The 16,563-nt window shown below is 39.5% G+C and overlaps 1 protein-coding gene across 4 annotated transcripts in view; it reads right to left on the reverse strand.

Annotated features, from left to right (window-relative positions):
• The window catches only part of PTPRG (protein tyrosine phosphatase receptor type G), a 703,723-nt gene that overhangs the window by 175,383 nt on the left and 511,777 nt on the right, over positions 1-16,563 (reverse strand). The window lies entirely within an intron of this gene.

Genomic DNA, 16,563 nt, shown 5'->3' on the forward strand with positions numbered 1-16,563 from the left:
TCCCCAACCATTCCATCCACACTGGCCCATCTCAAGTACCTGCTAACTCATCACTCTCTAGTTCCTCCCCCATGGTGCTCATCTCTGCCTGTCAGTACCTAAAGCCTAGAGGGCAGCCCAGGTGGTTGGTCCATTGAGGAAATCCAGGCTGGGGAGGTTCTCAAAGTTTAAGCAAGTCGGAGGTCTTCATCCCCTCCAGCATCACCAGGAGCCACCCATAATGCATCTTCTGTCATATCATGACCTGCTTAAACACCTGCCTCCCTGACTAGGCTGACAGCTACCTGCAGGCAGGGATCATATTTCATTTAATTTGATTTTATATTCCCAGATCCACCCACCTGAGTACTGGCACAGAGCAGACACTAACTAATGTTTGCTTTCTGGAAAGAACAACAGGTAGCTATAAAAGAAGTGAAAAAGGGGGAAAGAAATAAGAGAGAAAAAAAAGATAAGAGAAAATTTTAGCATAAGAAATATGGGATTTATGTCCAAAGACTCTGATTCAAGTTCTGGATGTGTACTGGTTGTGTGACCTGAGGTCCATGACTTGATGTCTCTGGGAAAGTGGACAATGATGCATACCTCCCAGGGTGGACCTGCAGGGACAGAATGAAAGGTTGTATATGACAAGTATTACAACCCACAGAATACAGACCAGGGGACTATTATAATGAAGAGAGCTTTGGTTTTATTTTCTTCCAAATTCACAACTGAAAAGCAGTGTGATTGATAAAGAAAGACTTTGGAAGGAAAGGAAAAAGCAAAACAAACAAGTAAATAAAATAAAATCATCATTAATGAAGACTGCTAAAGCAAGTTTCCTACCCTTTTACTTTAATGGATCATAGTTTCTTCCTAATTTGTTAATTATATGGTCTTCAAAGTCATGTTGCCTTGGTTCAAGTCAAAGTTCTATCAGTGATGAGGTGTGACAGGTACCAGCAAACTATGGTCATTGAGAAAATTGTACCCACTAACTTTTTATAAATAAAATTTTATTGGAACACATCTAAGCCCATTAGTTTACATATTGTCCGTGGCTACTTTCTAGCTATGAGAGTTGAACAGCAAAGCAAAAAGTATTCACTATCTGTCTTTTCTAGAGGAAGTTTGCTAGTCCTGGCTTCAGGTAAATGTATTACCTTGCTTCCCTAAGCCTCAGTGTCCTCGATCTATGAAATGGATATACTAACCATATTTCCCTCATAGGTCTGTTGAGAAAGTTAAATGAGATAATCCACACAAAACAGCACAGTGCCAGGCACATATGTGAAGAATTTGATAAGTTTTGAATAGTAAATATTTTGTTAAATTATCAGTGCTAAACCATACAATTAACCAACCACCTGCTTATTCACTAACTGACTCACTAACTTATAAAAATCAACAAATATTGGGGCATCTGCCTGGCTCAGTCAGTAGAGTCTGGAAATGTTGATTTCAAGGTCATAAGTGCGAGCCCAGATTGGGAGTGGAGACTACTTAAGAAATATAAAATAAACAAATATTTACAAAGCACCTAATAAGTGCCAAGAATTGAAGTAGGATCTATTATGCTGCAGATATAGCTATTAGATGAACAAAAGCAAATGAAACACAAGAATATGAAATTTTTCTTTTTGTAATGTTCTCAAGGCCTATGAGCTATGCAACAGTATTAAAAGGTATAGTATTAGTACTGTGTCAACCAGACTTTGAGCTTTCCTTTGTTTGAAAAGACCTCAAAAAAGTCTTTGGGGAATGGCTGATTGATTCATGATTGTTACAAAGAGTTCAACTAAGAAGCAGGAGACTTCCAATGATGGCACAGAAATTGCCAAAGTTTTATGGCATAGGAAATAACTGTACATCTGTAAACGTCACATGAAAATCTCCTAAAATCTAGGAACACCTTTTTGCAGGTGTTGTGCTAGTCAGACCTTAATACCACTGCAAAAGTAATTCAAAGAGGCTAACAGTGCTCTGGGAAACATGAGAGTGTCTTTAGAATATTAAATCTGTGAGGTCCAACAATGCTAGATGAAGCGCAGAGCAATATTCTGTTGGTAGAAGAGTACAGAGAATGAGCCACATAAAGTGGTTTGTCAGCTAATGGGGCGCATCCCCTTTAGTTCTCAAAGTTTCTTAAACTTTCGAATAAAACCTTCATAAAATATACTGCATGCTTTGATAAGAGGTCTCATTAAGCATCAATTCTAAGATGCAGATGTCCTTAGGTTAAAATGGCCCTCGCATGGACACTGAAGCCCCAGATGAGATGTGTGCTGTGATTTACTTTTTATCTGGATTTTAAATTGAGATCTAACATAAAATAATAAAGAACACAAACCTTAGGTGTACAGCTGTAGGACTTTCTACGTATACACGTATACACAGGTGTCATCTCAGTGCAGATGAAAACAAACCTTTCCAGTATTCCAGAAAGCTCCCGTACAACTCCCCACCAGTTGATACTCCCCCCATATTCTATATGTATACAGAAGAGAATCATAGAGTCTCTTGTTTCACCTGCTTTTACTCATTGCAGTATCAAGATTCAACTACATCCCATGGAGCAATAGTTTTGCTCTTTTCTATCAATGTAGAGAATACGATCATATGGATATATCATGATTTATTTATCCAACATTTGCTATTTTAGTGGAAAACTGTCTCTTTCTGTCATATAAACCTGGACCAATTTGATGTAGTTTATGGGAAGGTTTTCAGCCAATAAACACCAAGAAAGCAGGCAGCACAGCTATGATACTGAATTTGAACTGTATTCAAATGACACCAAAAGGCATGGCTGATACAATGACAGATCCACCACCTGTCCCAGGACCATGGGAATCAGCAGAGCATCCAGGTCAAGTGCAAGGTCTCTGAGAATTGGGCAGATCCTCAGGTTTCAGTTCTGGCTATCAGGCTGACTTTGGGCAAGTCATTTAAACTCACTGCGATTCCCTTCTCTCAACCTCGTAATAAACACAGGTTCAATAACCTCAGCTGTCATGAGAGCTGATGCTATAATCCATTTATGGAATAAGCACCTTCAAATACGATTATCACTGTACCATAATAATGCAATATAAAAATATACTTGGGAAAGTTGCTTACACTATACATAAACTTTGGCTAATTAAAAATATCATAGTAAGTTTATCTTTGTAATAACCCTCCTACTTATATTCCCTCCCACTATGAGAATGTGTCTTGAATCAATCAATACCATGTTTGGTGCAGTTACACTCTATAATCTAAGTTGAAATTCTCAGATAATAAAGAGAAATTAGTAATACTTCGAGCACATATATAAGTGACATATTAATTCTCTTCTTTGGGCTTAGCGGTCAGTGAAGAGCAAACAAGAGTTTCAGAGTCTTTCCTCCATGATCAATCATTTTTCACAAAGCAGTAACCCACCTGCTTCTATACCCAATCCCTTGAATATCTGTTGGTATAACTAAAAAGTTAAGAACACAATTTTAGTTGGGAGTATGTGTCAGAGATAAACATTCTTTTTAATCTCCTGAGGGGAAAGAAAAATTTTCAGTCGTGATTTTTAGTCATTTGCATGAGTTGGGAAGATAAACCTATAGGAGGTTTATCTATGAATTTGAGATCCTCTGTATACCACCTCCCATGAAACCTAAGGGAGATTAAAATTCTGGTTGGAAGTCAGGCCACTGCGGTAAAGAATAAGCAGGAGGCAGGATGATAAGAGAAGAGACAAATGTGATCATGGCCTGGAAATCTGTATTTTCCTGATGGCTTGAAATCTATAACTTTGTGCCTCTGTACAACTAAGGCATTTAGTTGGATCCCATTTTGGCAAGGCTATTATCTAGTAATATTAGTCCAAGAGTATATAGTGCTGTATTTATTTTGGATTAAAAAACTGGTTACTGGGGATCCCTGGGTGGCTCAGCAGTTTAGCACCTGCCTTCAGCCCAGGGCATGATCCTGGAGTCCCGGGATCAGGTCCCAATCGGGCTCCCTGCATGGAGCTTGCTTCTCTCTCTCTTTCTCTCTCTCTCTCTCTCTCTCTCTCTCTCTCTCTCCCTCTGTCTCTGCCCCTCTCTCTGTGTGTGTCTCTCATGAATAAATAAATAAAGCCTTTTAAAAAAAAAACCTGGTTACTTTTAAAATTAACTTAGTATGTTTAGAGATCAATGTTTTTGTTGTTGTTTCCTATGGACTTTCTTATATGCTTCCAACAGTTGAAATAGGTGAAGTAATTAGGCTACTAGAGATAGAAGAGAGGAGGAATGAGACTGAATAACAGCACAAGGACTTTGTATGTTAAAAATAATGACTTCCATATCAAAAATACACTGTGTGAATGAGAAAATTTTCAAGTAGGTACTGGCATACTTGGTTTGAGTAGTATTATATGTAATAGCCTTCCAAAATTAATAGTGGGCACACTCACTGACTCAGGAAATCTACTTCCAAGAATTTATATAAAGAAAAAAACTTGGATAAGTGGGTAAGGGCACAGACATGTGACTATCACACTCTGGTGCTGCTCATTTATAGAGGGAAAATTGGAAACAACTAAAAAATATCTATTTATGGGATAATCTATTGATAACCAGTTAAATTATGGTATCACATTCAGTATAATGACAAAAAGTGGTTAAAACAGGACAAGGAAAAAATATATCTACCAATATCAAGAAATGGCTATGACACACTGTTAGGGTCAAAACCACTTTATAGCAGAGTTCCATCTTACTTAGGTGACACATTTATTTATTTATTTATTTATATTTCTTTTTAAAGATTTTATTTATTTATTCATGAGAAACACACACACACACACACAGAGGCAGAGACACAAGCAGAGGGAGAAGCAGGCCCCATGCAGGGAGCCCAACGTGGGACTTGATCCAGGGTCTCCAGGATCACACCTTGGGCCGAAGGCAGCACTAAACCACTAAGCCACTGGGGCTGCCCAGGTGACACATATTTATAAACACTTTTAAAACTCCTGACTACAGATAGAACATACAGCAGGATTCTCTTAACACACAAGGGGCCAAGGCATCCCAGTTTTCCTCTCTCCGTAATGGGCCCTGCCCTCATGCTGTTTGATTTTTTTTTTAATATTTTATTTATTCATTCATGAAAGACACAGAAAGAGAGGCCGAGACACAGGCAGAGAGAGAAGCAGGCTCCATCAAGGGAGCCCGATGTGGGACTTGATCCCGGGACTCCAGTATCACGCCCTGGGCTGAAGGCAGGCACTAAACTGCTGAGCCACCCAGGGATCTACATGCTGTTTGAAATTTGTACAACATTTTTATTTTTGGAACCAGAAAAAAAAAAATCATTTGCCTTTAGAGAAAACACTGCATTCAGATGTTGACCTATCTCTCTATATCAGTTTTGATAAATTTGTATGTATAGCAAATACTCACATAATAAATGAATTAATTCATATACGCCTATCTTAAAGCAAGTGTTTTGGCAAAGACAATCCAACCCAGGCCGAGTGATGCCAACATGTTGCCTTGGCTTGCAATGGGTTGCTTTCTTCCTAAAACACTGTCAAGAGATTGTAAAACCAGAGCATGATGTCTAGGTGGCCAGCAAAAGGCCACATTCCCATACTCGTTCCTATACTTGAATCCCCTTCTCTTCCCACGGGGACCTGGATGGGGACAGAAAGTGCCACTAATGAACATCTCCAGGGACCTTAACAAGCCCTGCCTCACCTTGACCTGGGCTCAGAAAACAAAGGCCTGTTTTGCTAAGCTAAGCGCAAACAGCTGTTTGCCCAAACAAGTGCAGATTGAAATCCACTCTCAGACAGGAGCCACCAAAAAAAGTTTTTTTAAGAGCCCTAAAGGTTCACACACACACACACACACACACAAACGTGGGTGAAGGCTCTGAAGATGGATATTCAAAAACAACAGCTAGATTCCCTAACTGGTGTAGAGAAAACAATATTTTGGTGGGACAGTAAATATTTAAAGGAAGAAAGGATCCAGCGTAGATAAAATTTCAGGAATACCTTGTTATAAAATGACAGGTTCCTTTTATTTTAGGACTTATCAGGGAGCCTTTGTTATGCACTGGCAGTGTCTAAGAGAAGGAGGATATTCTAGACTAGAGAGCATTTCCCAGGACTTGACCAAGGTCGAGCATCTTTCAGTATGCGAAAGGATCCTCAAAATATGTGCTGGGAAAGGCTGGGCTATAGCAGACTCCAGAGTCTTTCCTTCACCAATACTTCAGAGTTCCAGACACCAATTTGCTTGTCAATATGATCCAACGCCTCTACAAGAACTACACAGAGAGGGGCACATAGCTTCACTCAAGGGACTTTCTAGAATAATTTTGAGAAGAGAACATCTTCAGTATTATCCCATACAGTGCACATGCAGGAAGGGACACCAGACCCTCATTCTGGCTCCATGAATCTTGCCTGCGTAAAGGTTCTAAAACTTGAATCACTTCCCATAGAGCCCTACAATCTCCAAACCATTGACATTCCACAAAGCACTCCTGCTTCATCCTGCACAGCTGGCTTCCAGTAATTTATACAGTAAAAGAGATAACTCCTAAAGTCCCAAAGTGTGCATATTCAGACACCATTTCAAAGATCTGGTGTCATAAACTATTTTCATTGATTACAGAGGACCTACCAATTTGCAACCCTTGAAATTCCTACCAGCAAGTATCGGGTATGTAGGGAAAATGGAAAACAACTGAAAAGACAAATGAACGCCCATGTGCTTAGAAATGTGAGCGGGTTGTGCAGAACAAAATACTGGTGTTCTGCAACATTACTTAGTCTGGAAATATGAAGCAATACAAATGCTAATGGGACGGTACGCTGCCTTGAAAACTCTTATTGCATTGTTGGTTAACTTTTCACATACCCAGGGCCCGTCTCCAAGACAAGCTAGCAAGGCAAGGCCAGAGTACCATTCCTTTTTTTAGCACCTCTTCTAGTGCCAAGCATGCCTACACTGCTGGATGAATCTCTGCTGAGTGGATAAATGCCTTCATATTATGGAGGCATAAAGGGTATTTACTTATTTTGTACTCAATGCAGTAATGCTGATGGGCATATTTAGCACCTGATTATGGGATGTCTGATGTAATCCATACTAAAATAAAATCAGTTATTAAGCATGTTGAAGAATATAGAGTGTTGGTCATGAGTTGGCAGTTCAGTAGCAATTAATTCGTTTCGCAGGTGGCTTTTCTCTTGTCCCCTCTCTTCCGGTCAGGGTCCAGTTAGGAGATAGAAGTCTCATCAGTAATTTGAACAGGGATAATTTAATATAAAGAATAATATAAAGAGGGGTACCTCATGGCTCAGTTAGTCAAGTGTCTGCCTTCGGCTCAGGTCATGATTCCAGGACCCTGGGATTGCGCCACAGGTCATCTGGCTCCCTGCTCAGCGGGGAGTCTGCTTCTTCCTCTCTCTCTGCTCCTCCCCACCTGCTCATGCTTTCTTTCTCTCAAATAAGTAAATTTTTAAAAAATCTTAAAAAAAAAAGAATGGCTGACAAGTAAGAGGTGGTTAACTTTACAAAAAACTTTAGAAAAAAAAGAGGGTTCTAACAGTAACAAGAGAAAAATGCAACCAGTCTCTTCTCCAGAAAGTCTTCCCAGAACCTTCTGGTCTTAAACAGGCTTCTCTAGACAGGTAAACTAGCACATGTCCAAAGGCAAGTAAAATCAAAGGAGGCTTTCTGGGTGCACCTGAGGGGCTCAGTCAGTTGCGTGTCTGACTCCTGGTTTTGGCTTGGGTTGTGGGAGCCCCGCAACAGACTCTATAGCCAGCATGGAGTCTGCATGGGATTCTCGCTCTCCTTCTGCCCCTAACCCTCCTCCTTCTTTAATATAAATCAATCAATCAATCAATATCTTTAAAAAAACAACAAAGGAGGCTTTCTATGGAAAGTCAATATTATGAAATCTTCACTCTCCTACAGACACTGTGGTTTTATAGTTGTTGATTTTAGTTGTCCTTTATTAGAAATGAATATATCCTTAAGTTTTACTTCCTGGGGAAAAAAAAAGTCATGTCAAAGCCTAATAAAACTATGACAGTAATTAACCCAAATCACACACCAGAACATTAATACAGCTATTTGGCCACCACTGCTAATACAGACGCCCTAGAAATACAATGAATTTTCCCAATGACAATCACTACGGCATAATATTTGTCTTGGTGAAATCTTAGCCATAAATATCTGCAAGCAATTGTTTCATTTCCCCCCAATTCCACTGTTAACAAAGAAGATCCTACATCTATTAAAAAACATTGGTGCTCATAATGCCAATGTGACCACAACTCTTTCACTGAGGTGTCTTCCACTGTTAATTGCAGAAATTCAAAAAATACTCAGGCAAACTGAAAAAACAACACAAAACAAAATCAAAGTTTATTCTATCATGCAGATGTACATAAACAATGTTAATGTTTTGATGTGTAGATTTTTAGTTTTTATTCGACGCAATCTCCAATCATTGTTATTACCGACGTTATTATGGGTCACATTTACTATGTGCCAAATACCCGGCTAAGCCCTTTATGTGAATTAGCCCACTAATTTTCACAATGACCCTCTGTGATTGATAAACTGAAGTCAGATTCCCAGGTGACCCCAACATTTTCCTGTTTCTCGAATGTGTGAAAAGTACATGTACAAAAATAGCTTCAATTTTTCAGGTAATATTCTTCAACATCATTTTTTTTTTTTTAATTTGAGAGAGAGAGACAGAGAGTGTGTATGAGAGCGGGTGGAGGAGCAGAGGGGGAGAAAGAGGGAGGGGGAAAGAATCTCAAGCTGACTACGCTGAGCAAGGAACCCAACAGGAGGCTCAATCTCACTACTCCAAGATCAAAGTGAGTCGGATGCTCAACTAACTGAGCCACCCAGGTGCTTGCCCTCATCACTTTTAGTGTCTGTTTATGATTCCATTGCATAGATAGACCACAATGTATGTAACTTATCCCACCATCAGACCAATAGATTTTTAAAAATAGTGAAAAATTGAATATACAGTTCAAATGAACATCTTTACAGCTCCTTAGGATGAACTTCTAGAAATAGAACCACAGGTTATGAAAACCCTGTTAAGCTACAATTTTGAACTCATTGTCACACATGGCATTGCAGACAGTTCCACATTTCACTCCCATAGAGCATTGGGAGGGCCTTTTCCCAATGATGAGTTTAAATAAATTCTGTTCCTCATCAAAAGCAACCTAATGAGGAAAGAGAATTATGCTCAAGTCCACTATTCTATATGGTCCTTAATACCATAAACACAAACACCAGTGTGTATTTCTCCACCGGACACTAAAATTGCTATGAGATGGTCTAATAGTGTCTGTGGCATACCAGGTATTTCATTCTAATTTATTAAGTGAATGACTGACTGTACAAGTGAATGAAGCCAAAATCATTACCAAGAGAATGACAATTTCTGGATAACAAGGACAAGGAATTGGAGGCTCTTTAGCTTGGACTTCTCCATATCATTTAGAGCTGCTACTTAATTTTGGCTATCAGAGAGGGATTCCCAAATACCCAAAGCTGTAGGATTTCATGGCCAAATCTCATTTTTGGCTCACAAAACAAAACAAGGCAGTAAGTGCATTATCATGGAAGCAGTATAGGATAAACGTAAAACAATGCCCAGAGACCTTTGTTTGCACCACGACATTGTTTCTGAGTCAATGAATTGGGTGAAACAGCCCCAGAACAATGTCCTATGTCCTTCTGTCTGCCATTTGTTAAAAAAAAATAAAATAAAATAAAATAAAATAAAATAAAATAAAATAAATAAAAATAAACGTCCATGGAGGGTTCCAAACTAGTGTTGCCAGAAAGTCCATTTTGTGTTTGGACAGAAAGTAAAGCACGTGGGTTTCCCTCCCACATGGTAGAAAGTATAGGCTGTAGCAGGGTGTGTGACCTGAAGTGGAGGATATCATGCAAATGATAACTTGAGGAAGACACATAAGCCACAAAACTTCATATTCAAAACCAGGCAAGGCTCATTCTCTGCTGAAATGGCCAAAGGATAGCAACCTTGATGGATCAGTGTTGCCAGTCAGAGGTGGAAAGCTTTGCTACGTCCAAGAATCTCAGAATGGATTGATGATGATATTCAAGAGACAGTAAGTAGCTAAACTTATGCTGATACAGACACATACATACATGCATTTTCTCTCTCTTTCCTCTGTTTATATGTCAGAACAGCAAGTATTAGAAGGCCAATAGAAAGATAGCTGATTACACAGAAAATTGAAGTAGATTTCTCCTCTTTCTGCCTATGTCAAAAATGCTATAATGTCAAGAGTTCAAAATGATCAGTTCTTGTGTTTCTGTGAACCCCATCAGAACGTTAGCTCGGCAAGAAGTCAGGGCCAGATCTCTGCTGGCAGATTACTTTAGGTTGGATAGGCCAACCGACTTGACAATGACCTACATATTGGATCACAGATCACCTAATGAAACCATTTGAGCTTGCTTTCTTTACCAAAGCACAGTTTGAAGCCGTTGGAGAATAAGAAATATACCTAATATTCTAGAACCTGAGCTAAACACCTTGGTTAATCACAAGGGTGGCAAAATGTCGACGGCCCTTTTATTTCATTGATGATTTCTTGCAGAGAATCCTGCACCTCATGGTGGGAAAGTCAAGCAAGAGAAAACATGAAACAAATTATGAGCAACTCCTGTGCAACACAAGTTGCTTAAAAATTTGCGGCTAACTACAAAATTACACCAAAACCGCATTAGCTGGCGAGAGCCCGGTACCCTTGTCAGCTGGTAGGGCTTCCAGGCTGCCCATTTCCTCTGCTTGGTCCCTGGACATTCTCTCAGTCTGTGTGCCTGGATTCTCCAGTGACAGGTGTCGTCAAAATGCAGACACAGATACTCTGCCACCTGGCCTGGGATCGCTGCTTTTATTCACCATCTGTCACGAAATGACACCAGAATGAAAAGAAGGAGAAAGCATCATAGGCTTGACTTTCTTCATACGAAAACAGGAGATGGAATAAACTGAGGGGGTAATCAAATATTCCTTTCTAGGGCTGGCCTTTCTAGGTGCATCTCAGACAACGGGGACAGGGAAGATGCTTTTTAAAAAATAGGACTGGAACCTGAGGTTGTTTGAAAGGGATGACTGTTACTTTATTCTTTAGAAGAATCACATGCAGACATGTGGGAAGAGAAGGCCAAACTCTGCTTGGCTCTGTAAGTGGTGGTGACCTGATGAGAGCGGAGTGACACAAAATTTCACTAAGACTGTGACGGATTTAGAGCTTTCCCCAAAATAAAATCCTAAAAAAAAAAAAAAAAAAAAAAAAAGAAAGAAAGAAATAATAAAAAGCTTCTAATTTATCTCTTAATTTTTAATACCAAGACTGAGAAAGGGGGAAAAATGCTACTAAAATAATCTAGAGCAACAAGCTAAAAAAAAGTCTTCCCTAGGGCAGCCCAGGTGGCTCAGTGGTTTAGCCCCACCTTCAGCCCAGGGTGTGATCCTGGAGACCCAGGATCGAGTCCCATGTCAGGCTTCCTGTGTGGAGCCTACCTCTCCCTCTGCCTGTGTCTCTGCCTCTCTCTCTTTCTCTCTCTCTCTCTGTGTGTCTCTATGAATAAATAAATAAAATCTTTTAAAAAAAAGTCTTCCCTTGGGGATCCCTGGGTGGCGCAGCGGTTTGGCACCTGCCTTTGACCAAGGGCGCGATCCTGGAGACCCGGGATCGAATCCCACGTTGGGCTCCCTGCATGGAGCCTGCTTCTCCCTCTGCCTATGTCTCTGCCTCTCTCTCTCTCTCTCTCTCTCTCTCTCTCTGTGTGTGACTATCATAAATAAATAAAAATTAAAAAAAAAAGTCTTCCCTAAATTTGTCAATCATACTAAGTCTGTAATTTAGATAATGGTATGAATGCAAGAGAAATTACTGGTAACTGTGACATCATACAATCAATTTGCACATTTCAGCACAACACTGTTCGTTTTCCTACATGATGCTACTGATATGGAGAGCACATTTCACAAATCAGAAGGGCAATTATTCCCACATTACAGCCACTGGCTTCCCAGAACCTTCCAGGGGTTTCCTCTTGAAAGCACTGATGAAAAAAATAGATTTCTTAATAATGAACATTATAGAAATTCCAACTCAAAATGGACACTATCGGGGGATCCCTGAGTGGCTCAGCAGTTTGGCGCCTGCCTTTGGTCCAGGGTGCGATCCTGGAGTCCCGGGATCGAGTCTCGCGTCGGGCTCCCGGCATGGAGCCTGCTTCGCCCTCTGCCTGTGTCTCTGCCTCTCTCTCTTTCTCTATGTCTATCATGAATGAATAAATAAAATATTTTTAAAAAATGGACACTATCCTCTTCTATGCACATTTGAGTATCCTGCACCAGACACCAGGCCAGGTGCTACAAATGCAGAAATGGGTCAGATGACCGGACCCTCTCATCTGGGACCCTTCCCAGGAAGTTTATGTTTGAGAACAGAGGTATCCTGTATCCTGCTGTAAAATAGTACTATGAATATGATCACAATACAATTTGGGCATCTATGAATAAATGCATTTTAAATGGAAAAAGTGAACAATAATGAAAACTTGGAAAATATCCATCCTCCGTGATAACTTTTTTAAAGATTTTATTTGTTTATTTGACAGAGAGAGAGAGAGAGAATATAAGCAGGGGGAGCAGCAGGCAGAGGGAGAAGCAGGCACCCCGCTGGGAGCAAGGGGCCCATGTGGGGTTAGATCCTAGGGTCCTGGGATCATGACCTGAGCTGAAGGCAGATGCTCAAATGACTGAACCATCCAGGCACTGTGATAATTTTTTTAAAAAGGAGATTTTTAAAGGTTAAGCCTCCAACTCTTGGTTTTAGCTCAGGTCTTGATCTTGGGATCCTGGGATTAAGCCCTGTACCTGGCTCTGCACTCAGCGGTGAGACTGCTTCTCTGCCTCTCTCTCCCTCTCTCTCTGACCCTCCCCTCCATTTACGTGCTTTCTCTCTAAAATCAAAAAATAAATCTTAAAAAAATAAATAAATAAATAAAAAGGAGAACTTCCTCCCTATCTCATATCAAGAGAGATTCTGAAAAATAGTGTTTATTTGTGTATGGTGAAATGGGCACTGTTACATACTTGGTGGGAACACACATTGCCACAACTAGTTCAGAAAAGTATTTGAAAATGAGTATCAAGAGCTTTCAAAAAGCTCATTCTTTTTTCGACTGTATAGTTCCATTTCTAGGAAATGGTCTGTAGATGAAGAAATCAACCTGCAGGGTAGGTTTGGGCCAAACTAAAATGCTGATTTTGTTCACAGGTAACCAGAGATCCACTGTTAAATTCCAGGCAAGTATAATGAAGAAGGAAAAGTACTACCAGTCTCGAGAGCACAGGTCGGATGGCCCAGAAGGCTGAAGGTCTGAAATCAAAGTGAACTTTTCAGATACTTGCACAAAAGTTCATAGGCAAGAGACTAAGGGCTTATACAAGGCTTACAGCTCAAAAGCCATACTTACACCTATCAAAACCCATTAATATTATTACTATAAGATTAGCTGAGATGAAAAAAATCAGTCAAATTATTCTTTGGCATGGTTAAGCCTTGTATGCAAACAATGTGATAGACTGTCAGAATTTTTCACATTTCAACTGCTTGTTTTGGCATTTTATAGACTAAAGTTCTATGGAACTTAACTGAAAATTTCCCTTCCAAACTGTATTTGTTGCGTCTCATGATGCAATAGAATCACCGGGAGAGCAGTTAGGTGTTGGATTCATTTTTTTGATGATGACAACTTTTCGACATAAACAGAAGTGGGAAGAATAATGAGCTCCTATGTGCCCATCACTCTGTTTCATGACCAATCTTCTTTCATCTGTATCATCACAGTCCTCCAATTATGTTGAAGTAAAATCTTCAATCATGTTTTACTGGTAAGTATCCTTCATATGTATTTTTAAAAGAAAGAGACTCTTTCAAATGTCTTTCAACAGATTCCTTTAGCATTCGGGGTATGACTTGATCATTGCAAATTATAGTTTATAAAGGCAAGCATTGAAATATGGTTTAGTAGAGGGGTGCTTGGGTGGCTCAGTCTGTTAAGTATCTGACTCTTGATTTCGGTTCAGGTCATGATCTCAGTGTTCTAGGACTGAGCCCACATGGGGCTCTGCACTGAGCGCAGAATCCTCTTAGGATTCTCTCCCTCTCCCTTTCCCCACTGACTCATGCACATGTGTGCTTGCTCTCATAAATAAATAAATAACTAAGTAAGTAAGTTTAGTGGAAAGTCAAGGAGAAAAACAAAAGAACCCTAATTATACTTTTTACCAGCAAAAAACAAAAAAATCCTCACACACAAAACCACCTCAAAAAACCGGCTGCATTTGAAACAGCATAAACAACCCATCTGTTCATAGTTCAGTGAAAACAGCGCGCCATTTGAAAATGCTTCCCAGTATTTATTCCATAAAGTCTTTAGTAGTATTTGTTCCATGGCTAATCTACCCATGCATTTAGCCAAATCAACTAAAAATTATGAGACGGGATCTGAGGGATCCAGAACTCAGATCATATATTCCCATGAGCCTCCTGGATTTTTGCATATGATTGGAAAGTAGAAAACTGTCCAGGCAAATTTGGAATGTGTCCAAACCCATTCAAGTGATGCCAAATCATGGCAGAGGAAGCTGGCCACTTTGGTCTTACTGGACAGATACTGAAAGACACAGAAATGACAGTATAAGGGTGGGTTTTCACTGAGTGACAGGAAATTCTGGAAAGTATAAAAGAGGCTCCCCTTTATTCATTTATTTAAAATTGCATTATGTCCTAATAACAAGAACAGCACATGCTCTTTAGAAGATATAGAAAACCTAGAGCAAGGTGAAGCCATCCATGTTCCTACCACGCAGGTCACCAGCACTGGAAACTGAGTCACCTGCTTTTCTAACTTTTCCATACACACATGCACACATGCCGCAATATGGACAAGAGCATTTGTTATAAACATTACATTGAGAAGAACAGCCGTAGTGGCTGAGTTCAGGGGTTCAAAACCCCACTCCTCCACTAATTGAGTGTGTGACCTTACAACTAGAATCCAGTTTCCTCATCCAAAAACTGAACTTATCGAAAGTACTTCTCTTCTAAGTACCAGGAATACTTACCTCCAAGTGACATGATATATGTAAGTACTTTGATGAGTAACTCATAACAGGTACCATACGTATGCTTGCTCTTCTTCTTAATTGCTTTGTTTACTTATGGTAATAATATTTTTATCAATAATGGTGTTATTTAATAATGTAATTTTTGTCACTTATGTCATTTAAAATCTCCATAAGGCATAACTTTTAATGGCTACATAATATTCCAACTTCAGGACGGGCCAAATTTACATCATCATTTCTGAAATACTGGGTGTATAGACTTGTTCACTATCATAAATAATTTTACCTATCATAAATAATAGTGTAATGAAAACTTTTGTGCCCAAACCTTTTCCAAAGTTTGGAATGCCTTTCTTAGGATTAAATTTCAGGCCTAAAATACCATTTTGAAAATTAATGTAAGTAGTGATGGGTAGTAAAGAATCAAAAAAGCAAAACAAAACAAAAAACCCAGATTCCGAACTGAGGGTTTGTTTAAACCAAAAGCCGTGGTGAAAGCAGGAATGGTTATTAAAACCCTAAATGAATCCAATTGTGGATTCTAGCACTTTACTCGGAGTCACAGGTACAAGCAAATCCTCTTAAGACAGTCAAATCCCAGACAAGGATCCGAACTCTACTACCAATGGTGAGAATTTTTAAATGCGGGAATTTCAGGAGAGTCAATCAGAAATGCACCTATGTGCATAGGCTGAGAGCTGTCAGAGGCATCTCCGTCTCAAATAACACTAAATTCTACATTTGAATAAAAATTCATCATCTCAGCATTTGTCCAGTGACGAGATATGTGCTTTTGTTTCTAAGACATACTAAATTTTAAGTCTCTCCTCCCTACAGTCAAAATACACTCGGCGGCTATATCCTTTCAGTGCATGGATTCGATTGAGTTCTACCATCTGTTAATGGTGAGACAGAGGCATGGAAGGGTAGGAACCACTAGACCTTGTTCTCCTCCTAAGAGTAAATATAAAAATACTTAGCATGCCTTTCAGAATCTTCACTGAACGTGTCCACCCATGAAACCTAAGAGAAAGCCAACAGCTACAGATATATCAGCTTTCCTGGAGGGAAGTAAAGAACAAGGGCATAATATCTAGTGCCAGCTAGTTTCAGCTCTGTGATCTAGGGCAAGTTACTTAGCTTCTGATTTTTCTTTCTTCAAGTCTGCTAGGAAAAAATCACCAGAAAATAAGCTAGGGCCAGGGTGGGAGGTGGGATGAAATGTCTTATTTGCCTACTTGTCTTAAGGATCAAACAATGTTAAGTAAAGGCAGTTGATGAATTGTCAAGCCCTATAGAAAGGTAAATTAATATTAAAATATTTATTCCAGTTCTTTCATCAGTTAGTTATACAATCTTTCAAACGTTTAG

This window comes from Canis lupus, chromosome 20 (genome assembly GCF_011100685.1).
Source record: "Canis lupus familiaris isolate Mischka breed German Shepherd chromosome 20, alternate assembly UU_Cfam_GSD_1.0, whole genome shotgun sequence".
In the NCBI taxonomy this organism is placed as follows: domain Eukaryota; kingdom Metazoa; phylum Chordata; class Mammalia; order Carnivora; family Canidae; genus Canis; species Canis lupus.